Genomic DNA, 25,907 nt, shown 5'->3' on the forward strand with positions numbered 1-25,907 from the left:
GGCAACCAGGAAATTAAAGAAGAATTAAAAAAAATTCTTGGAAACAAATAAAAATGAAAACACAAAATCTTTGGGACATAGCAAAGGCGGTCCTGAGAGGAAAATATATAGTGCATAAGTCTTTCTCAAGAAACAAGAAAGGTCTCAAGTACACAACTAACCCTACACCTAAAGGAGCTAGAGAAAGAAAAACAAAGAAAGCCTAAACCCAGCAGGAGAAGAGAAATCATAAAGATCAGAGCAGAAATCAGTGAAATACAAACGAAAAGAACAGTAGAACAAATCTGCATAACTAGGAGATGGTTCTTTGAAAGATTTAATAAAATTGATAAGCCCCTGGCCAGACTTATCAAAAAGAAAAGAAAAAGGACCCAAATTAATAAAATCATGAATGAAAGAGATCACAATCAACACCAAAGAAATATGAACAATTATAAGAACATTTTATGCACACTATACACCAGCAAATTTGACAATCTAGAAGAAATGGATGCATTCCTAAAGACATATAAACTACCAATACTGAACCAGAAAGAAATAGAAAACCTGAACAGACCCATAACCAGTAAGGAGACTGAAGCAGTCATCACAAATATCCCAACAAAAAAGAGCCCAGGGCCAGAGGGCTTCCCAGGGGAATTCTACCAAACATTTAAAGAGGAATTAATACCTATTCTCCTGAATCTGTTCCAAAAAATAGAAATGGAAGGAAAACTTCCGAACTCATTTTATGAGCCAGCATTACCTTGATCCCCAAACCATAAAACATCCCCATCAAAAAGGAGAATTATAGACCAATATCCTCGATGAACACAGATGCAAAAATTCTCACCAAAATACTAGCCAATAGGATCCAGCAGTACATTAAAAGGATTATTCACCATGACCAAGTGGGATTTACTCCTGGGCTGCAAGGTTGGTTCAACATATTCAAATCAATCAATGTGATATAATTCATTAATAAAAGAAAGTATAAGAAACATATGAGCCTCTCAATAGATGCTGAAAAAATATTTGACAAAGTATAGCATTCTTTCTTGATCAAAACTCTTCAAAGTGTAGGGATAGAAGGTACATACCTCAATATCATCAAAACCATCTATGAAAAACCCACAGTGAATATCATTCTCAATGGGGAAAAACTGGGAGCTTTTCCCCTAAGGTCAGGAACATGACGGGCTGTCCACTATCACCACTGATCTTCAACATAGGACCAGAAGTCCTAGCCTCAGCAATCAAACAACAAAAAGAAATAAAAGGCATCCAAATCAGCAAAGAAGAAGTCAAATTCTCACTCTTTGCAGATGATATGATGCTTTATGTGGAAAACCTAAAAGACTCCACTCCAAAACTGCTAGAACTCATATAGGAATTCGGTAAAATTTCAGGATATAAAATCAAAGCACAGAAATCAGTTGCATTTCTAAACATCAACAATAAGACAGAAGAAAGACAAATTAAGGAGTTGATCCCATTTACAATTGCACCCCAAACCATAAGATACCTAGGAATAGGTATCTGTACTCAGAAAACTATCAAGTACTCCTGAAAGAAATTGTGGAAGACACAAAGAAATGGAAAATGTTTCATGCTCATGGATTGGAAGAACAAATATTGTGAAAATGTCCATACTACCTAAAGTAATCTACACATTTAATGCAGTCCCTATCAAAATATCACCAATTTTTTCAAAGAAATGTAACAAGTAACCCTAAACAGTAACAAATAATTCTAAAATTTATATGGAACCAGAAAAGACCCCGAATAGCCAGAGGAATGTTGAAAAAAAAAACCAAAGTTGGTGGCATCACAATTCAACTTCAAGCTCTATTACAAAGCTGTGATCATCAAGACAGTAAGGTAGTGGCACAAAAACAGACACATAGATCAATGGAACAGAATAGAGAGCCTAGAAGTGGACTCTCAACTCTATGGTCAACTTATCTCCGACAAAGCAGGAAAGAATGTCCAATGGAACAAAAACAGTCTCTTCAACAAATGGTGTTGGGACAATTGGACAGCCACATGCAGAAGAATGAAACGACCATTTCCTTACACCACACATAAAAATAGACTCAAAATGGATGAAACACCTCAATGTGAGACAGGAATCCATCAAAATCCTTAAGGAGAATGCAGGCAGCAACATCGTTGACCTTAGCCACAGCAACTTCTTCCTAGAAACATCACCAAAGGCAAGGGAAGCAAGGGCAAAAATGAACTATTGGGACTTCATCAAGATCAAAAACTTTTACATAGCAAAGGAAACAGTCAACAGAACCAAAAGACAACTGACAAAATGGGAGAAGATATTCACAAATAACATATGAGATAAAGGGCTAGTATCCAAAATCTATAAAGAACTTATCAAACTCAACACCCAAAGAACAAATAATCCAATCAAGAAATGGGCAAAAGGCATGAACAGACATTTTGGCAAAGAAGACATCCAAATGGCCAACAGACACCTGAAAAAGTGCTCAATATCACTCGACATCTGGGAAATACAAATCAAAACCACAAAGAGATACCACCTCACACCAGTCAGAATGGCTAAAATTAACAAGTCAGGAAACGACAGATGTTGGCGTGGATGTGGAGAAAGGGGAACACTTCTACACTGCTAGTGGGAATACAAGCTCATGCAACCACTCTGGAAAACAGTATGGAAGTTCCTCAGAAAGTTGAAAATAGAGCTACCTTATGACCCAGCAATCCCACTACTGGATATTTACCCTAAAGATACAAATATAGTGATCTGAAGGGGCACGTGCACCTGAATGTTTATAGCAGCAATGTCCACAGTCACCAAACTATGGAAAGAACTTAGACGTCCATCAACAATGGATAAAGAAGAAATATATATATAGTTCTTTATCAATTCATCTGTTTATACACACTCACACACATATATATATATATACATATATATATATATGTATATATATATATACACACATACATATATCACATACACACACACATGGTGGAATAATATGCAGCCATCAAAAAACCTTCAAAATCCTGCCATTTGTAATGATATGGATGGAACTAGAGGGTATTATGCTGAGCAAAATAAGTCAATCAAAGAAAGACAATTATCACATGGTCTCTTTGATATGAGGAATTTAAGAGGCAGAGCAGGGGATTGTAGAGGTTAGGGAGGGAAAAAATTGAAATAAGATGGGATCGGGAGGGAGACAAACCATATGAGACTCTTAATCTCACAAAACAAACTGAGGGTTTCTGGGGATTGGTGGGTTAGGGATAGGGTGGCTGGGTAATGCACACTGGAGAGGGTATGTGCTGTAGTGAGTGCTGTGAAATGTGTAAGCCTGATGATTCACAGACCTGTACCCCTGGGGCATATAATACGTTATATGTTAATTTAAAAAATACTCTTTCAAACTAAGATTAATAGTCAAAACACATTTTATGTAATGGACAATTATTGTTTCAGTAGTTTTATTTTAAATCAGACCAAAAACCAAGAAAGCTCCAGTCTAAGGAATATATACCACTTTTATGTAAAAACACAAAATCTTACAATTTAACCAAATGCAATTTTAACACTAGAGATCTCAAAGAAGCTATTTCTAGAAGTGTCAATAAAGGAGAGCTCAGAATTTCGGTTACCATAAAATTTTGTCCAATATTAACATACTTACATATGTGATCTCTATTTGATAATATAAAATGCTGCATTTATTTTAGGGTAATTTTTAAAAAATATTATTTGCTACCAGAGATACATTCTAAATAATGAGCAAAATCTTTTTAAACTCCATCCTAGGTCTTAAGGTGTTAGTGAAACTTCGGGAGGGTGTTAGAATTCACCCCAGAGATGGGGATGAGGAGAAACCTCTCACACTAGGACGGTTCCTTTCATCTGATGGAAAGCACACATGTTTGGAAATCTGAAGAAATAAAAATGTAAGAAATAGAAACAGTCCCAATCAGGAGAACTGATAAATTCTAGAAAGCCAAAAGCTGTCAAAGAATAAGATTCCCAGGCAATTCTGAAGCCTGAAGATTTAGAAGGGAGGTGGTCTGATGAGCTGCAATTTCATCCAGACATCTGACAGGCACTAGAAACATATTTTCCATGGATCAAGGGGAGCAAAAAACTCAAATACTCCACCTGATTCTCCAGAGTATTTGGATAGCTAAAAAAATCATGTGTGTGTGTGTGTGTGTGTGTGTGTGTGTGTATTTGGATATACAGATATCCATATACATATATATATATGTATATGGATATATATATATATATATATAAGCTAAAGTAAACAAGAAATTTCACATCTTAACTGATGTGTCAGTCACGTATGGTGGCTTTGAATGAACTTTTCAGCATAGAAGGTAAAAACTCCGGGTGGCGAAGGACACCCTCAGAGAATTCTTAGCGAGGATGTTTTCTGGCCCGAAGCCGGACCTCTCCCTTTCTGAGCTGTCATGTCTATCGCAAGGCATGGAAACGCTTCTATTTATGTGCAAGGCTCTATGCTCAGTTGGGCTGCTCTCAGCTCAGTGTCACTGAGTAACAGCTGTTGTCACAGAGCCAGAGAGGAATATCTGTCCTGAGTTCACACAGGGGGCATGTCTTCAGAGGTTACACTTCCTGGGGTTTATTTTGGCATCTTTTCCCTCGGGCTTCAAGAGTAAGTTCTAGAAAGGAGAGTCCAAGTATGGATGTGCGCCTGAGGGAGGGAGATCAGGCTGGAAACTCAGGCAAAAGCCCAGATAATTGCTGCAGAAATTCTCTCAGTCTTAAAAAATCCACATTTCCTAGGGATCATTTTTAAGAAAGCCTGGCAATATAAAGAGTATTCACAAGCTCTGAGAATCAGATTCAAAATGAGAGCTGATGTAAATAAATTTGCCTTTCTAGACAGAAACCTCATCTGTAAGCGTGAGCAGATATCCCAGGCTATGATGTGTGGAAGGGCTGAGATTCTGACCAGCCAGGCAAATTTTGGAAATAATCCCAGTCAGCCACAGAAGTGAAGGGGGGGCTTTCTGTGTCTACCACCAACCACCTACCATGGGAGCTGAGATGACAGAAAGCCTAGAGACATGATTAATACTGTCAGCTGAAAAGGCCAGTGACTAAATTCCTGCCTTACTTGTGCAACTGTTGACCTTACAATAGAAAGAGAAATCCCAACTTTATGGATATTTTCTATAGTTCAACTGTTTTCTATATATTACTGGTATCTCGTAATTGTTGCAGTATATTGAGAATAAAAAATATGAATCAGTTTATTGAAATAATTCATTTTCTGTTTCAGAATTACATATTCATATGGAAGTTGTTCATATCAAAAACTCATATTTAAGGTTTTGATAAAACAAGTTAATAAAACACACGGTATGCTTTATTCAAGAAAGCAGTCTGGCAGTCTGCCTATCCTCAGTATTTCTATTAGAAGCAGACACGGGTCCAAGTTCGCCGTATCTAGACAGCCAACTTCTTTTCCAGGTGGTTCCAAGTATGCGTAGGGCTATGACCTGCCCAAGGAATTATGGATCCTAAATCTATTGCTGGAAATTAGTGAAATCTTTACTACTCAGATACATGGAGTTCATTAAAGGTCCAAAGATTTCAAAGCAAAGATTAATCTTTATGAGTGTCTATGAACAGGTTTCTTAATATATTTGACCTATTGAAAAATCTGCAATAGTCTGGTGTTAAATAGGGTCGTTATTAAGATACTAGTTATTATGGGTTGAACTCTGTTCTCCAAAAAGATGTGCTAAAGTCTTAACCCCGTACCTATAAATGTGACCTTATTTGGAAATAGGGTCTCTGTACATGTAATCGTGTTAAAATGAGGTGACACTAGATTAGGGTGGGCCCTAATCCAATATAACTCATGTCTTATAAAAAGAGAAGACAAATAGAACACAAAGGAAGAAATCCATGACAGCAGAGGCAGAAACTAGAGTGATGTGTCTACAAGCCAAAAATTGCAGCAGAAATTAGAAGGCAGGAAGGATCCTCCTGTAGAGACTTTGGAAAAAGAATGGTTCTACTGACACCTCAATTTCAGACTTCCAGCCTCCAGAACAGGAAGACAATAAATTTCTGTTGTTTTAAGCCACCCAGTCTATGGAACATGTTATGGAAGCTCTAGGAAACTAATATACATGTTTTAAGTATTTAAAAATAAACATGATAGTTAATTTGCATTATAGGGAACTTACTTTCTTATTTAGTGACTGATGCAAGTGATATCCAAAAGCTTTATTTATTTTTTTATTCTGTAGAGCCAAATATGGGGCTTGAACTCACCACTATGAGACCAAGACCTGAGCTGAGATCAAAGAGTCAGATGCTTAACCAACTGGGGTGCCACCAGGTACCCCACTTGAGGACTTTTGTCTTTAAATATGGACACACACAAGTTATTTTCTGACCGGTACTTATATAACTACCTTAAACTACAGTAACTGAATACCAGAGACAAATTTTCAGCATTTTGAGGAGGGCACTAAAAAAACAAAGCAAAACAAAATAAACCACAAGAACATACTCTGGGATTTAGATGCACTCTTAATGAAAAGATGCTTTTCAGCATGCTGTGTTATTGATGACTGACAATGCTTCCCTCACTGGATAGCTATTAGTGAGACCCAAAAGTAAATGAGTATTTTAAAAATTTATCTCAAAATTGGATAATGTTTTATCTTTCAGCTACAAATGTGTTGCCTAATCATATGTCAACGTGCAAAGGAAAGCTGACAAATTTCATCACCCCTGTGTCATCTTCTAAGAAGCCTTCTCCAAATCCACAGACATTAGCATCTAACATTTAGGTAAGAGATATTTTCATTTATCCTCTCTCTCAGTAAAGAACTTGATGTGGTTTAAAAGACACCTTTTCTGTTTGTTTTTGCCCTCTCTACCTTAGGTTGTTCCCTCTTGCAGGCATGTCCAAATACTTCAGATCAAAGTGAAAAGACAGCAAGCCAGTAAATTCCACCTTTGGTGTGACAAGAACATTCAGAGAAGGTGTGGCAAACCATGTTCTTGTATTTAGGCAGCTGGCAGAAACAGTGGCCTGAAAAAATAGTAATGGGTAGCTGGACTGAGGGAGTCTGGTGTGGGACTGGACCCTCTTATCCATGACACCCTGTCCGTGACCCCTGCCTGTGCCTAAAGCTCAGGCAGCAGAGGAGAGCCCCAGGGAGGTCACATGCAGGGACTGGGAAATACTATGGGGAGAATGCCCATCTTTGCAGGTGGTGAGACTCCACACTACTGGACAATCCAACCCCCACCCCCCGCCCCGCAAAGGTCTTTCCTCAGAAGTCAGCCTCACAATGCAGTTCTTTGTGGTCCCACATAGAAAATATAAACTCCTTTGCTTGAGGTTTCAATCCTCTTTTTCCACCTTTCCCCCTTCTTTACCTACATCTACATACTGAATACTTTCTTTCTGTTGTTTATTGTCTCCCCCCTCGCCCCCTGCTAGGATAAATTCCAGGAGGGTTTTTTCCTCCATGGAACATGGCAGTGCTCTCAAAGAACAACGCCTGGCACTTGGTGGGCACTCAATAAATACTTGTTGAATAAACTGGCTATTGAGGGAAATGCCTGTGCTTGCTTTATTGTTAAGTGTGAGAAACCCTTAGTGGATTTAACTAACCGCAGGTTCTGGCCAATTTAGAAGACTGAATGGGTAGAGTTCTCATTTAGCTTAGGCCTGAAGGATAATTGCTTCTTTAGGCTGGCCAATCAAACATCAGTACATTCTTTTTCTTTTTAAGCATCTGTACACTCTAAGCACCTTATCATTTTTGAGAACTATCTTTGACTGCCAAAGCCAGTTTGTATAATTACTTTTGAAGCATATACACTGTACAGTATCTAAGGGATTCATAAATCAACCAGGAGAGGATTAGGTGCCTCCAGCACCCCTAAACTAACAATAAATTACTCAAAGAGGACAGGATACTAAAGCCCAAATTAAATAATTCTTACCAAAAGATTCAAACATAGCAACCTAGAAAGATGCTTAGCAATAGAAATACATGTTTGAAGAAGGTCCAAGAACTATACTGGCACTAAGGGATTGAATTAGCCAGCTCTAATCAGGTCTAGTGATAAGATATTGCTTACTGATCAATGGCCGTTTGGACAAACAACATTGATCAACTTCATTTAGGAAACTATATGGTAAATTATCACCATCAGAGGCAAGTGGAAGGCTGTACACATGTCCCCCACCATAACTTGATCACAACTGTTACATTAGAACCAGAATAAACCTACCTCCAATTTCTACCAAAAGTACCACTGCTTTATTAGCCAGCAGCCACGAAAAGCCCTCGGTTAGCACTCAGCATGAAGGCTTCATCCTAAGGCACATATGGTGACATTTTGATGGAGGGAGGAGCCAGCTTTTACCCAGACCAGTGACAGAACTTAAAGAAGGGATTCAGATGAGCCCAAGGGATCTCTAGACTTTCAAAGTCTGCATGAAAGGCATCAAGGTTTTGGGCTTCCCTGGCCTAAAAGGACTGTGGTATCCATAAAGATCTTTGTTGTAAACAACCAATGAGAAATTATTTCTTGGGGAGGAGTCAAGATGGTGGAGAAGTAGCAGGCTGAGACTAATTCAGCTGGCCGGAGATCAGCTAGATAGCTTATCTAAAGATTGCAAACACCTGAAAATCCATCGGCAGATCGAAGAGAAGAAGAACAGCAATTCTGGAAACAGAAAAACAACCACTTTCTGAAAGGTAGGACCGGCGGAGAAGTGAATCCAAAGCGACGGGAAGATAGACCCGGGGGGCAGGGGCCGGCTCCCGGCAAGTGGCGGAGCAACGGAGCACAAAATCAGGACTTTTAAAAGTCTGTTCCGCTGAGGGACATCGCTCCAGAGGCGAAACCGGGGCGAAGCCCACACGGGGTCAGCGTGGCCTCAGGTCCCGCAGGGTCACAGAAGGATCGGGGGTGTCTGAGTGTCGAAGAGCTTGTGGGTATTGGAACGGGAAAGCCGGCTACAGAGACAGAGCGGACAGTAAGCTCACAGCTCGGTGTTACCTTCAACCAGTCGCAGGCTCGGTGAGCTCGGAGCACCGCCGGAGGTCAGGAAGACGGGAGTACTGGGCGCTGTTCTCTGAGGGCGCACTGAGGAGTGGGGCCCTGGGCTCTCAGCTCCTCCCGGCCGGAGACCAGGAGGCTGCAATTTGTATTCCCGTCCTCCGGAACTCTATGGAAAGCGCTCAGGGAACAAAAGCTCCTGAAAGCAAACCCAAGCGGATTATTCACCCCAGCTCCTGGGTAAGGGCAGTGCAATTCCGCCTGGGGCAAAGACACTTGAGAATCACTACAACAGGCCCCTCCCCCAGAAGATCAACAAGAAATCCAGCTGAGACCAAGTTCACCTACCAAGGAGTGCGGTTTCAATACCAAGGAGAGCAGCAGAATTCCAGAGGAGGAGAAAGCAAAGCATGGAACTCATGGCTTTTTCCCTGTGATTTTTTTTAGTCTTGCAGTTAATTTAATTTTTTTCTTTTTCATTTTTTGTTTTTTTTTTTTTCTCGCCTTCTGGTAAAATTTTTTTTTTAACTTTTACCTTTTTCTTTTTTAACGTTTTTTAACCAGTTTATCTAATATATATATTTTTTCTTTTTTATATTTTTCTGGTTTGTTTTCTTTTTTTTTAATTCTTTTCTTTTCTTTTTTCTGTTTTTTTTTTCCTTTCTTCCTTCCTTTTTGAACCTCTTTTTATCCCCTTTCTCCCCCTCATGATTTGGAATCTCTTCTAATTTGGTTAAAGCATATTTTGCTGGGGTTGTTGCCACCCTTTTAGTATTTTCCTTGCTCCTTCATATACTCTTATCTGGACAAAATGACAAGACGGAAGAATTCAACACAAAAAAAAAGAACAAGAGGCAGTACCGAAGGCTAGGGACCTAATCAATACAGACATTGGTAATATGTCAGATCTAGAGTTCAGAATGACAATTCTCAAGGTTCTAGCTGGGCTCGAAAAAGGCATGGAAGATATTAGAGAAACCCTCTCGAGAGATATAAAAGCCTTTTCTGGAGAAATAAAAGAACTAAAATCTAACCAAGTTGAAATCAAAAAAGCTATTAATGAGGTACAATAAAAAATGGAGGTTCTCACTGCTAGGATAAATGAGGCAGAAGAAAGATTTAGCGATATAGAAGACCAAATGATAGAGAATAAAGAAGCTGAGCAAAAGAGGGACAAACAGCTACTGGACCACGAGGGGAGAATTCGAGAGATAAGTGACACCATAAGACGAAACAACATTAGAATAATTGGGATTCCAGAAGAAGAAGAAAGAGAGAGGGGAGCAGAAGGTATACTGGAGAGAATTATTGGGGAGAATTTCCCCAATATGGCAAAGGGAACGAGCATCAAAATTCAGGAGGTTCAGAGAACGCCCCTCAAAATCAATAAGAATAGGCCCACACCCCGTCACCTAATAGTAAAATTTACAAGTCTCAGTGACAAAGAGAAAATCCTGAAAGCAGCCCGGGAAAAGAAGTCTGTAACATACAATGGTAAAAATATTAGATTGGCAGCTGACTTATCCACAGAGACCTGGCAGGCCAGAAAGAGCTGGCATGATATTTTCAGAGCACTAAACGAGAAAAACATGCAGCCAAGAATACTATATCCAGCTAGGCTATCACTGAAAATAGAAGGAGAGATTAAAAGCTTCCAGGACAAACAAAAACTGAAAGAATTTGCAAACACCAAACCAGCCCTACAGGAAATATTGAAAGGGGTCCTCTAAGCAAAGAGAGAGCCTACAAGTGGTAGATCAGAAAGGAACAGAGACCATATACAGTAACAGTCACCTTACAGGCAATACAATGGCACTAAATTCATATCTCTCAATAGTTACCCTGAATGTTAATGGGCTAAATGCCCCTGTCAAAAGACAGAGAGTATCAGAATGGATAAAAAAACAAAACCCATCTATATGTTGCCTCCAAGAAACTCATTTTAAGCCTCCAGATTTAAAGTGAGGGGGTAGAAAAGAATTTACCATGCTAATGGACATCAGAAGAAAGCAGGAGTGGCAATCCTTATATCAGATCAATTAGATTTTAAGCCAAAGACTATATCATACTCAAAGGGTCTGTCAAACAAGAAGATTTAACAATTTTAAATATCTATGCCCCCAACGTGGGAGCAACCAACTATATAAACCAATTAATAACAAAATCAGAGAAACACATCAACAATAATACAATAATAGTAGGGGACTTTAACACTCCCCTCACTGAAATGGACAGATCATCCAAGCAAAAGATCAGCAAGGAAATAAGGGCCTTAAACGACACACTGGACCAGATGGACATCACAGATATATTCAGAACATGTTATTCCAAAGCAACAGAATACACATTCTTCTCTAGTGCACATGGAACATTCTCCAGAATAGATCACATCCTCGGTCCTAAATCAGGACTCAACCGGTATCAAAAGATTGGGATCATTCCCTGCATATTTTAAGACTGCAATGCTCTAAAGCTAGAACTCAACCACAAAAGGAAGTTTGGAAAGAACCCAAATACATGGAGACTAAACAGCATCCTTCTAAAGAATGAATGGGTCAACCGGGAAATTAAAGAAGAATTGAAAAAAATCATGGAAACAAATGATAATGAAAATACAACGGTTCAAAATCTGTGGGACACAACAAAGGCAGTCCTGAGAGGAAAATATATAGCTGTACAAGCCTTTCTCAAAAAACAAGAAAGGTCTCAGGTACACAACCTAACCCTACACCTAAAGGAGCTGGAGAAAGAACAAGAAAGAAACCCTAAGCCCAGCAGGAGAAGAGAAATCATAAAGGTAAGAGCAGAAATCAATGAAATAGAAACCAAAAAGACAATAGAACAAATCAACGAAACTAGGAGCTGGTTCTTTGAAAGAATTAATAAAATTGATAAACCCCTGGCTCGACTTATCAAAAAGAAAAGAGAAAGGACCCAAATAAATAAAATCATGAATGAAAGAGGAGAGATCACAACTAACACCAAAGAAATACAAACTATTATAAGAACATACTATGAGCAACTCTACGCCAATAAATTTGACAATCTGGAAGAAATGGATGCATTCCTAGAAACATATAAACTACCACAACTGAACCAGGAAGAAATAGAAAGCCTGAACAGACCCATAACCAGTAAGGAGATTGAAACAGTCATTAAAAATCTCCAAACAAACAAAAGCCTGGGGCCAGACGGCTTCCCAGGGGAATTCTACCAAACATTTAAAGAAGAACTAATTCCTATTCTCCTGAAACTGTTCCAAAAAATAGAAATGGAAGGAAAACTTCCAAACTCATTTTATGAGGCCAGCATCACCTTGATCCCCAAACCAGACAAGGATCCCACCAAAAAAGAGAGCTATAGACCAATATCCTTGATGAACACAGATGCGAAAATACTCAACAAAATACTAGCCAATAGGATTCAACAGTACATTAAAAGGATTATTCACCACGACCAAGTGGTATTTATTCCAGGGCTGCAAGGTTGGTTCAACATCCGCAAATCAGTCAATGTGATACAACACATCAATAAAAGAAAGAACAAGAACCATATGATACTCACAATAGATGCTGAAAAAGCATTTGACAAAGTACAGCATCCCTTCCTGATCAAAACTCTTCAAAGTGTAGGGATAGAGGGCACATACCTCAATATCATCAAAGCCATCTATGAAAAACCCACCGCAAATATCATTCCCAATGGAGAAAAACTGAAAGCTTTTCCGCCAAGGTCAGGAACACGGCAGGGATGTCCATTATCACCACTGCTATTCAACATAGTACTAGAGGTCCTAGCCTCAGCAATCAGACAACAAAAGGAAATTAAAGGCATCCAAATCAGCAAAGAAGAAGTCAAATTATCACTCTTCGCAGATGATATGATACTATATGTGGAAAACCCAAAAGACTCCACTCCAAAACTGCTAGAACTTATATAGGAATTCAGTAAAATGTCAGGATATAAAATCAATGCACAGAAATCAGTTGCATAATTCTACACCAACAGCAAGACAGAAGAAAGAGAAATTAAGGAGTCCATCCCATTTACAATTGCACCCAAAACCATAAGCTACCTAGGAATAAACCTAACCAAAGAGGCACAGAATCTATACTCAGAAAACTATAAAGTACTCATGAAAAAAATCGAGGAAGACACAAAGAAATGGAAAAATGTTCCATGCTCCTGGATTGGAAGAATAAATATTGTGAAAATGTCTATGCTACCTAAAGCAATCTACACATTTAATGCAATTCCTATCAAAGTACCATCCATCTTTTTCAAAGAAATGGAACAAATAATTCTAAAATTTATATGGAACCAGAAAAGACCTCGAATAGCCAAAGGGATATTGAAAAAGAAAGCCAACGTTGGTGGCATCACAGTTCCGGACTTCAAGCTCTATTACAAAGATGTCATCATCAAGACAGCATGGTACTGGCACAAAAACAGACACATAGATCAATGGAACAGAATAGAGAGCCCAGAAATAGACCCTCAACTCTACAGTCAACTAATCTTCAACAAAGCAGGAAAGAATGTCCAATGGAAAAAAGACAGCTTCTTCAATAAATGGTGTTGGGAAAATTGGACAGCCACATGCAGAAAAATGAAATTGGACCATTTCCTTACACCACACACAAAAATAGACTCAAAATGGATGAAGGACCTCAATGTGCGAAAGGAATCCATCAAAATCCTTGAGGAGAACACAGGCAGCAACCTCTTCGACCTCTGCCGCAGCAACATCTTCCTAGGAACAACGCCAAAGGCAAGGGAAGCAAGGGCAAAAATGAACTATTGGGATTTCATCAAGATCAAAAGCTTTTGCACAGTAAAGGAAACAGTTAACAAAATCAAAAGACAACTGACAGAATGGGAGAAGATATTTGCAAATGACATATCAGATAAAGGACTAGTGTCCAGAATCTATAAAGAACTTAGCAAACTCAACACCCGAAGAACAAATAATCCAATCAAGAAATGGGCAGAGGGCATGAACAGACATTTCTGCAAAGAAGACATCCAGATGGCCAACAGACACATGAAAAAGTCCTCATATCACTCGGCATCAGGGAAATACAAATCAAAACCACAATGAGATATCACCTCACACCAGTCAGAATGGCTAAAATAAACAAGTCAGGAAATGACAGATGCTGGCGAGGATGCGGAGAAAGGGGAACCCTCCTACACTGTTGGTGGGAATGCAAGCTGGTGCAGCTACTCTGGAAAACAGCATGGAGGTTCCTCAAAATGTTGAAAATAGAACTGCCCTATGACCTAGCAATTGCACTATTGGGAATTTACCCTAAAGATACAAACGGAGTGATCCAAAGGGGCACGTGTACCCGAATGTTTATAGCAGCAATGTCCACAATAGCCAAACTATGGAAAGAACCTAGATGTCCATCAACAGATGAATGGATCAAGAAGATGTGGTATATATACACAATGGAATACTATGCAGCCATCAAAAGAAATGAAATCTTGCCATTTGCGACAACATGGATGGAACTAGAGCGTATCATGCTTAGAGAAATAAGTCAATCAGAGAAAGACAACTATCATATGATCTCCCTGATATGAGGAAGTGGTGATGCAACATGGGTGCTTAAGTGGGTACGAGAAGAATAAATGAAACAAGATGGGATTGGGAGAGAGACAAACCATAAGTGACTCTTAATCTCACAAAACAAACTGAGGGTTGCTGGGGGGAGGGGGTTTGGGAGAAGGGGGTGGGATTATGGACATTGGGGAGGGTATGTGCTTTGGTGAGTGCTGTGAAGTGTGTAAACCTGGTGATTCACAGACCTGTACCCCTGGGGATAAAAATATATGTTTATAAAAAATAAAAAATTAAAAAAAGAAATTATTTATGTGCTTTACACTAATTATTTATCCCTTGTTGCATATTTGGAGAACTATAAAAAGGTTAGCAGCACATAAGCATTTCCTCTAGGGTGTGGATTCCTAAAAAAGATACGTCAAATGAGAAAACCAAATTTTCTCTAGGGTGAGGTTTAAAGCCCATTGACATGCACACGTGTCACCACACAATCCCACCAATAAGAGCAGAAACAGCATCCAAGAATCTCAATGCATAAAATACCCAGTTGTGTTATCATGAGAACAAATTGGCAGAGATGAACCTGATTGGCTGGTGGCTGGGAATTCTCGGCTCTGTCTTCACGGTCCAAGTCTGCCTTAATCTCTGCAGTGGTTGGTATTATCTGGTGTAGGGCTCTACTCTGCCTGCAATATGAAGGGGATGATTCCAGGCTCTGTGGACAACCAGGGCAGGAATCTACTGAACAGAGGACACCCACGTGCTTAGCTTCCTTAGTATACCTCTCCTTCCGCTGCAGAACTTCAGGTACAGGACGGAGTGGGAAAAGGAAGCTAGTCATTCACTAGTAATTCACTTTGTCTGAGGATGTACAAGTCTTGTGCTACTGCAAAACTCCTTACGGAACTCCAGAGAGCTCAAAGTTTAACAACCTGCAATTATGGAACCCCCCCTCCTTTTTTTAAAATTTTATTTTAATAAATTCATTGACCAGTATAATGCTGGGGGGGCTTGAAAAATGTCAGTTAAAGAGCACCACATCCAGATTCTTGGTCTAGCTGGTAGTTAGAAGACAACAAGCAAGAGAAAGATTTTATCTAATAAGTTTTAGAAGCCACCTGGTTGGCTCAGTCAGTCAAGCATCCCATTCTTGATTTCAGCTCAGATCATTATATTGATCTCAGGGGCATGGGATCCAACACTGTGTCAGGTTCCATGCTCAGTGCAGAGTCTGCTTGAGATTCTTTTTCTTTCCTCTCCTTCGGCCCCTCTCCCCACTCAAACACATGCACTCTAAAATAAATAAATAATACCCTTTTAAAAAGTTCAGTGAGTAATACAAAATATACTTTTATTATTCAGTTCAATCATCATCTGTAGCATAGGCACTGATGATAATACTGATGATTTTTAGTGGTAGTCCTCATAGAATCATTTCTGAGAGTCAACTATTAAGGATAAAACTACCTTTCTACTCTAAACATCCTGCCTTTTCTTGAATCTCATGAAAGAAAAAATTCTTTTTAAATTCTGGAATTATATTCTACTTAGCAGATTACTTTGTAACTTCTTGAATATTTCTCCTTATAATGGTATTCCCAACTGCACATATATAAAGCATGCAACTATATATATATATATATATATATATATATATATATATATAGTTTTTTCTCAAGGGTGAGGTTTAAAGCCCATTGACATATACATACATATACATATGCATATACATATATATATACACATATATCCATGAAACCATTACCACAATCAACACAATGGACATACCCTTCACCCCAAGAGTTTCACCATGTCCCTTTGCAATCTCTTCCTCTTGTCCCCTCCCATTTACCTCCTCCACTGCACCGTACCCATCCCTAGGCAACTATTGATTGAGGTCCTTTCACTAAAGTTGAGTTTGCATTTTCTAGAATTTTATATAAATGAAATTATGCCATATGTTCACTCTGTCTTATAGGCTTCTTCCGCATATTATAATTACTTTGACATTCATCTACAGTATTGTATGTATCAATGGTTCATTCCTTTTTTAAAAGTGTTCCTATTGGGTTTTTAATTTAATTCCAGTATAGTTAACACAAAGTACTATATTAGTTTCAGGTGTACAATATAGTGATTCAACATTTCTATACATTGTTCAGCTCTCATTGAGTTCATTCTTTTTTATTATTAAATAGTACTCCACTATATAGCTATACCACTGTTTGGTTATCCATTCTTTTGTTGGTGGATATTTGGGTTGTGTCTAGGTTTTGGTTATTACAAATAAAATTCCTATAAACATTCAACAAGTCTTGCATAAATATGTTTTCAATTTCTCTTGGATAAGTACCTTGTAGTAGAATGGCTGGATCATATCATTGGGTAGTTGTAACTATTAAAGAAATGACCAGACTGTTTTTCTAAAGTGGTTGTACTGTATTGATTCTATAGATAAATTTGGGGGAGTTAACATTTCAATAATATTGAAATGTCGGTCCCATGAAACCATATATTTTTCTATTTGTTTAGGTTTTTAATTTCTCTTGCCAATGTTTTGTACTTTTCATTATATGAGTCTTGAACACATTCTTTAGAGTTATCCTTAACTATTTCATATTTTCATGCAATTTTACATGGTTTTGCTCTCTAAGTCCATTTTCAATTGTCATTGATAGTGCATAGTCACACAAGAGTATTTTATCTTGATCTTGAAACCTGCATCCTAGCTCACCTCCCTTAATATTTTTTTGTAGTTTTTTCACAGATTCTATCAAATTTTCTGTGTAGGTGATCATGCTATTTGTGAATAAAGTTTTACTTCTTCCTTCCCAGTCAGGATGCTATTTTTCCATATGTATGTATGTATTACTGGTTCTTTTGCACTGTCTAGAAACTTTAGAGAAAGTTCAAATAGAGTAAGTTTAGTTTTTAATATTAGGCATAGTGTTAACTGTAGGGATTTTTAAAAAATTTTTTATTTTTTAAATTTCTTTTCAGTGTACCAGAATTTATTGTTTATGCACCACACCCAGTGCTCCATGCAATATGTGCCCTCCATAATACCCACCACCAGGCTCATCCAACTTCCCATTCCCCTGCCCCCTTCAAAACGCTCAGATTGTTTTTCAGAGTCCATAGTCTCTCATGGTTCATCTCCCCCTCCAATTTCCCTCAACTCCCTTCTCCTCTCCATCTCCCCATGTCCTCCAGATTTTGTAGAGAACTTTTATCAAGTTAAGGATGTTCCCTTGTAATTCTAGTTTTCCCAGAGTTGTTTAAATCAGCAGTTGAGAAAAAAAAATTTTAATCAGGAATTGAAGTTGTACTTCATAAAATGCTTTTTCTGCATCTATTGAGATGATTAGTTTTTCTGTTTTAGTGTGCTGATGTGGTGATTTACACTAATTGTCGAACATTAAACCAATCTTGCATTCCAGAGATAAATACCACTTGATTGATTATCTTTTATCATTTCACAGTATTATTGGGATCCATTTGCTAAATTTTTGTTTAGGATTTTTGCATCCATGTTCCTGAAGAATATTGGTCTATGGTTTTCTTGTATTGCCTTTGATTTTGATATTAGGATCATTCTGGTTTCATAGAGTGAGTTGGAAAGTAATCCTCAATTATCAGCTTTCTGAGAGTTTTTGTACAATCAGTATCATTTCTTCCTTAAATAGTAGAATTCACGGGTGAAGTTAGTGGAGGCTAGAGTTTTCTTTGTGGGAATGTTTTTAACTACAAATTTAATTTCTTCAATAGATACAGGGCTATTAAAGTTATTTATTTCTTCTTGAGTTTTAGTAGTGTGTGCCTTTCAAAAAATCTGCCCATTTAAGTCAGTAGTTCTCAACATGGAGCAGTATTATTCTTTCTCACCTATGGGGCATTTGGCAATGTCTAGAAATATTTTTCATTGTTAAAACTGGGAAGTGGGACATGGTATTAACATCTAGTAGGTAAAATTCAGGGATACTGCAAAATATTCTACAATCCACAAGATAGCCCTCAGAAGGAAGAATTATCTGGCCCAAAATGTTACCAATGTTGAGGGTGAATAACTTTGATGTATGTTACTGAATTTACTAGCATAAAGTTGTTAACAATATTCCATCATTATCTTTTTAATATCTTTGGAGTTTAAAGTGATACCATTTCTCTCATTCCTGATATTAGTAATTTGTGTCTTCTCTTTTTTCTTCCTGACTTATTGTTTGACTGGAAGTTTATCAATTATATTGATTTATTCAAAGAAACAGTTTTTGCCTTCATTAGTTTTCTCTGTTTTACCATTTTAGATTTCATTGATTTCCACACTGATTTATTTCCTGTTTTCCATGTACTTAACATTTCATTAATCTCATTTTTCTACTTTTTTTAAGCCTAAGCTAAGATTATAACTTGAGATCATTCTTGTTTTCTAGTATCGGCATTTGATGTGAGAAAATTTTCCTTATATACTGCTTTAACAACAGACAGTGCATTTTGGTACATTTTAAACATTTTCATTCAGCTTAAATGTTTTCTAATTTCCCTTTAATTCTTTGACTCAGTTTATTTAGAAGTGTGTTATTTCTAAATATTGATTTTTTTTCCTAAAGATGTTATCAATACCTAATTTAATTCCTTTTTCATCAGAGAGCACACCTTATATCATTTGAATCCTTTTAAACTTAATGAGACTTGTTTTATTTCCCAGAATATGGTATACATTACACAAAATTCCATGTACACTTGAAGAGAATGGGTATTCTATTTTGCAGTGTGGAGTGTTTTATATATTCAATTACATCAAGTTGTTTAATAGTATTGTTCAATTCTTCTACATCCTTACTGATTTTCTGTCAATATTCTACCAATTACTGAAAGAGGAATATTGGAATGTGACTATAATTGTGACTTAATCAGATTTTGCTTTGTGTATTTTGAAGCTTTGTTATTTGGTGCATAAATCTTAAAATTTTGTATCCCCTGGGTGAAGTGACCCCTTTGATCATTATAATTGCATTCCTTATTCCTGGTATTCTCAGTCTGAAGAAATTTTCTTTCTTATTTTTTTTTTTTTTTTGTATTGAAAGTAGTATTTTTTTTGAGTTAAAAGTATTTACAAAAACCTAAGACATACTTCATGAAACTGGTACAAACTGTTTTTCCTGCCATTGGTTTTTGCTTTAAAGATCACAGCTGAGAAATAAAATAAAAAATAGTATTGTTCAGAAAAGTACTCTATTGTTCTAATTTCCAATTGGTTGTATTCACAGAAATATTTACAATGGAAGAAAAGGTTACTTTGAAACTTTAATATGCAAGTCAGCCTCAAGTATCCTAAAAGGCAGAATTCTTTAAGGGTTAAAGACACACAAATGCAGTTGGTGAGGCAATTTCTCCACCTCTTCCCCCCCACCAAAATCTGCATCTCTGTCAGCCCCTGAGAATTAGTTATTATGTAAAAAACAAAGCAGCTGTTAAACAGTGTTCTTGTTCTTGTCCTAAATCATGTCTCTTGGGTAAATATTTCTTCCATGGTTTTTGACAGCAGGTGCATTTATTGATTAGTTGATTGACTCAGGAATCCTGTTTTGTTTTGTTTTTTAATGGATGCTTGGTACTAAATGTTGTCTTTGTTGTGTTTTAATTCTTCTCAACTTTTTTGTACCAATAAATAACTTATTACAATGTTCTTATGAATCAAGGACATCATTTTCATCTTCTGAGCACTGGATTAACATATTTGTAGTCATCACTGATAACAATAAAAATGTGTGTCAGAAGTTATAACGATCCAAATTACAATGGAGGTCAGTTTGGGGCAATCAATCCATCATTATCTCTTATATGAATGATGTAAACCCCTGCCAATTTCAAAGTTCTCACACTCTTTTGCATCTTCATTGTTGTAGGTTTTGTCTTCTTAAACATATGTCAGCTTGTACCATATTTACTACTTAAAAATATTAAGATTCAGTGGTTCTCCATATATGGCACAATACAGTGGTTCTAGTTGAATAAAATACAATTCCATATAGCTGTGAAGGCTCTTTTCTACGTAGTGCGAACCACACCTTCTGGTCTTCTCTTTCCCATGTCCCAAAGCAGATGATCTGGTCCTGCCAAGGCTGCTTGCATGTCAACTCTCCTTGTTCTTTTTATAGAATTCCCTCCACTCCTCTATCCCTGGGAAACTCCTATTCTATCCTTTAGGTCTATCTCAAATATCTTTTCTGTGAACCTTCCTAGCTTTCTCCAGACTCAAGGATCCCTGAGAAGTGATTTGCAACTAAGGTTACATATTAGAATCACCTGGAGAGATTTTAAAAAATACCAGTGTCTAGATCAGTTAATAGCATAGTAATTCCTGGTGCACAATAGGTCCTTAATGAATATTTCCAAGCAATAAAGCTATTAAATAAAATGAAAACAAACAAATGTATCTTAAGAACATTTAGAACAGTTGTGGTTTTTTTTTTTGTTTTTTTTTTTTTGTTTTGTTTTGTTTTGTTTTTTTTAAGATTTTATTTAGTTGTCAGAGAGAGAAAGGTAGGGAGCAACCACACAAGTAGGAGGAGAGGCAGGCAGAGGGAGATGCAGGGTCTCCACTGAGCAGGGAGCCTGATGTGGGCTTCAATCCTAGGACCCTGGGATCATAACCTAATGTGAAAGCAGACACTTACCTGACTGAGCCACCCAGATGTCTCTAGAATAGTTTTATAGTAATGGCTATTAATGCTAATAGGATAATGTTATTTATTCAACTTAGAGGCATTATTACATGGAAAAATTCATTATGGAAATTACATTTCCATATGGAAATTTCATTACATGGAAAAATTCATAAAACTATGATAAAGCACTTTATCCACATTTAGCATTAACTAAAAGATCAGAGTCATTGGAATAGATAGCTTAGAAAGCAAAATTTTCTTTTGTAGGAAATTAATGAGTAAGGCTTTTGGAAGGAGATGTTAATTGATATGTAAAAAAGTTTTTTTTTTTCCTCATGCTCTTCAAAAGGTAATTTACCTAAAGAGAAGAGAAATATTATGGAAATAAAATTGATACATTTTAGATCTTTGTTTTCTATTACTTTAACAAGCCTTTGAAAATGTGGTATTAACTAATGCTGTATTTACAGGAACACTCTTTGTGCCATAGAAACAAATATTCGTAGACCAAGTAATGTTGAAACTATCTGGGAACTGAAAAGCTGGTACTAAATTTTTCTATAAATTTGACGTATGTGTAAAACAAATGTTAATAAATATAAAAAGTACTTGTAGATCTCTTTTAGGAGATTTTCAATACTAGAAAAATATAACAGAAGATCAGGGATATACGTAACAGGTTAGCCGATTTGGTTATGTGTGAAAATGAAACTAAAGGTGCCTCGGCTTGATATTTATGTAGTATTTTGGTGTGATTCGCAAGATTTATTCTGGGATTTCACTTTCAAAGGAGCAATAAGTGACTGACAAAGGATATGTTATTACTCTGCATCATTCACAGTGCTTGGCCTTGGCTTCCTTGTGAAGCAGTTTTTTCTTAGAGTTTCTGTGACAAGGACCTAAGTGACAGTCCTATTACCAGACCCTCAAGGAAAGAGGTCATGAGAGAAATTTGCTACGCCAGGTCATTTATATGTCTGTTAGGCTTGAAGAGATTTGACCTGCCACAGAGCATTGCTTCAGATTTTTTCATTCTTTAGAAGGAAACTGAAGGATAGTAACCAAATTCTACAAAAAACTTATCAAACTCGCTCTCTCGGTCCCATATTGAACTCGAGTTGGAAGAGGCGAGTCCGGTCTCAAAATGGAGGTAAAACCGCCGCCCGGTCGCCCCCAGCCCGACTCCGGCCATCGCCGCTGCCGCCAGGGGGAGGAGGGCCATGATCCAAAGGAACCAGAGCAGTTGAGAAAACTGTTTATTGGTGGTTTGAGCTTTGAAACTACAGATGATAGTTTAAGAGAACATTTTGAAAAATGGGGTACCCTTACAGATTGTGTGGTGATGAGACACCCCCAAACAAAACGTTCCAGGGGTTTTGGTTTTGTGACTTACTCTTGTGTTGAGGTGGATGCAGCAATGTGTGCCCGACCACACAAGGTTGATGCGCATGTAGTGGAACCAAAGAGAGCTGTTTCTAGAGAGGATTCTGTAAAGCCTGGTGCCCATCTAACAGTGAAGAAAATTTTTGTTGGTGGGATTAAAGAATATACAGAAGAGTATAATTTGAGAGACTACTTTGAAAAGTATGGCAAGATTGAAGCCATAGAAGTTATGGAAGACAGGCAGAGTGGAAAAAAGAGAGGATTTGCTTTTGTAACTTTTGATGATCATGATACAGTTGATAAAATTGTTGTTCAGAAATACCACACTATTAATGGGCATAATTGTGAAGTGAAAAAGGCCCTTTCTAAACAAGAAATGCAGTCTGCTGGATCACAAAGAGGTCGTGGAGGTGGATCTGGCAACTTCATGGGTCGTGGAGGGAACTTTGGAGGTGGTGGTAACTTTGGCCGTAGTGGAAACTTTGGTGGAAGAGGAGGCTACGGTGGTGGTGGTGGTGGCAGCAGAGGCAGTTATGGAGGAGGTGATGGTGGATATAATGGATTTGGAGGTGATGGTGGCAACTATGGTGGTGGTCCTGGTTATAGTAGTAGAGGAGGCTATGGTGGTGGTGGACCAGGATATGGAAACCAAGGAAGTGGATATGGAGGTGGTGGTGGAGGATATGATGGTTACAATGAAGGAGGAAATTTTGGAGGTAACTATGGTGGTGGTGGGAACTATAATGATTTTGGAAATTACAGTGGACAATAGCAATCAAATTATGGACCCATGAAGGGGGGCAGTTTTGGTGGAAGAAGCTCGGGCAGTCCCTGTGGTGGTGTTTATGGCTCTGGTGGTGGAAGTGGTGGATATGGTAGCAGAAGGTTCTAAAAAATTTTCAGAAGAAAAGGGCTACAGTTCTTAGCAGGAGAGAGAGCGAGGAGTTGTCAGGAAAGCTGCAGGTTACTTTGAGACAGTCGTCCCAAATGCATTAGAGGAACTGTAAAAATCTGCCACAGAAGGAACGATGATCCATAGTCAGAAAAGTTACTTCAGATTAAACAGGAAACCCTTCTTGTTCAGGACTGTCATAGCCACAGTTTGCAAAAAGTGCAGCTATTAATTAATGCAATGTAGTGTCAATTAGATGTACATTCCTGAGGTCTTTTATCTGTTGTAGCTTTGTCTTTTTCTTTTTCTTTTCATTACATCAGGTATATTGCCCTGTAAATTGTGGTAGTGGTACCAGGAATAAAAAATTAAGGAATTTTTAACTTGTCAAAAAAAAAAAAAAAAACTTATCAAACTCATACCCCAAAAATAAACAGTCCAGTTAAGAAATGGGCTGAATACATGAATAGACACCTTTTAAAAAAGACATCCAGATAGCTAACTGACACATGAAAAGATATTCAACCTCACTCACCATCAGGGAAATACAGATCAAAACCACAATGAGGTACCATCTCACACAGATCAGGATAGCTAAAATTAACAACACAAGAAACAACAAATGTTGGGGAGGACAGAGACAAAGAAGAACACTCTTGCACTGTTGGTGGGAATCCAAACTGGTGCAGCCACTCTGGAAAACAGTATGGAGGTTCCTCAACATGTTAAAAATAGAGCTACCCTATAGTCTAGCAATTATATTACTATTTACCCAAAGGATACAAAAAACACAGAATTGAAAGGATACATGCACCCCCATGCTTACAGCAGCATTGTCAACAATAGTGAAACTATTGAGAAAGCCTAAATGTCCAATGAATGGATAAAGAAGGTGGGGTATATATACATAATGGAATACTATGCAGCCATCAAAAGAAATGAAATCTTGCCATTTGCGACAACATGGATGGAACTAGAGCGTATCATGCTTAGAGAAATAAGTCAAGCAGAGAAAGACAACTATCATATGATCTCCCTGATATGAGGAAGTGGTGATGCAACATGGGTGCTTAAGTGGGTACGAGAAGAATCAATGAAACAAGATGGGATTGGGAGGGAGACAAACCATAAGTGACTCTTAATCTCACAAAACAAACTGAGGGTTGCTGGGGGGAGGGGGTTTGGGAGAAGGGGGTGGGATTATGGACATTGGGGAGGGAATGTGCTTTGGTGAGTGCTGTGAAGTGTGTAAACCTGGTGATTCACAGACCTGTACCCCTGGGGATAAAAATATGTGTTTATAAAAAATAAAAAAGTATATTAAAAAAAAAAAGAAGGTGGGGTATATATATAAAGGAAAAAAAAAGAAATCTTGCCCTCTACAATGACATAAATGGCACTAGTGTACATTATGCTAAGTGAAATAAGTCAGAGAAAGACAAAGATCATATGATCTCGCTCATATGTGGAAAGAAAACAGATGAACATATTGGAATGGGGAAAAGAAAAAAAAGGGAGAGAGGGAAACAAGCCATAAGAAATTCTTAGCAACAGAGAACAAACTGAGGGTTGCTGGAGGGGGGTGGCTGGGGTATGGGCTAGATGGGGGATGGGTATTAAGCAGGGCACTTATTATGATAGGCACTGAAGGTTGTATGTGAGTGATGAATCACTGAATTCTACTCCAGAAACCAATATTGCACTGTATGGTAACTACCTAAAATTTAAATTAAAAAAAAAAAAAAGAAAAAAGAAAGGAAATTGAAGGAGACACCAGAATTGGCACAATCTAAGAAACCCTGAATTAAAGTTTAGGTTTAACTGTAGGTTGTTTTCTTTCTTACTGATTCTAGACCCATGAACCAGAAGTGAGTTACTTCCTTTAATGTCGGAGATGAGAAAGATGGTGGGATGTTTTAAGGGCCCATGAGAAATAAATCTGAATGCAATGTCTTGTGCTCTTGTGTTTCTAGAAAGTTACTTAAGAGTTTGGTTGTAATTTAATGCAAATGAATGGATGATGGGATAGGGAAAATGCAAGAATCAACAGAAAAGAGCCATGTGTTGTTTCGGGAGGGGACAGTAGTAGTTCTTGACTATCACCTTATCAGCATTTTTAAGAAATTGGCTATCTTCATTGCTCATAGTGAGGATGGCTTTTCTGTTATTTATCATACTGATAAAATCACTAGGAGAATGAACATAGACTATGAAGGAGTTCTTTGCCGGTACCGTTTCAATTAAAATGCAGACCTCAACTATTATTTTAAAAACTGATACCCGCATTATGCATCAATTTGCAGATAACCAATTAAGTCAGCGCTAACACCTCCAGGTTTAATC

At 37.8% G+C, this 25,907-nt stretch overlaps 1 protein-coding gene, 1 long non-coding RNA gene and 1 pseudogene across 6 annotated transcripts in view; 1 reads left to right on the forward strand and 2 right to left on the reverse strand.

The window, feature by feature from the left end:
• Positions 1–25,907, reverse strand: part of LOC309864645 (sterile alpha motif domain-containing protein 5) — a 909,922-nt gene that overhangs the window by 577,514 nt on the left and 306,501 nt on the right. The gene's annotated exons all lie outside the window — the stretch shown is intronic.
• Positions 1–25,907, reverse strand: part of LOC309864655 — a 394,132-nt gene that overhangs the window by 160,274 nt on the left and 207,951 nt on the right. The window lies entirely within an intron of this gene.
• On the forward strand, positions 22,374–23,947 carry LOC309864987 (heterogeneous nuclear ribonucleoprotein A3 pseudogene; annotated as a pseudogene). The gene has a single exon. The product of its transcript is annotated as a heterogeneous nuclear ribonucleoprotein A3 pseudogene (transcript).

Source organism: Mustela nivalis (assembly GCF_964662115.1).
Source record: "Mustela nivalis genome assembly, chromosome: 5".
Taxonomy (NCBI): Eukaryota; Metazoa; Chordata; class Mammalia; order Carnivora; family Mustelidae; genus Mustela; species Mustela nivalis.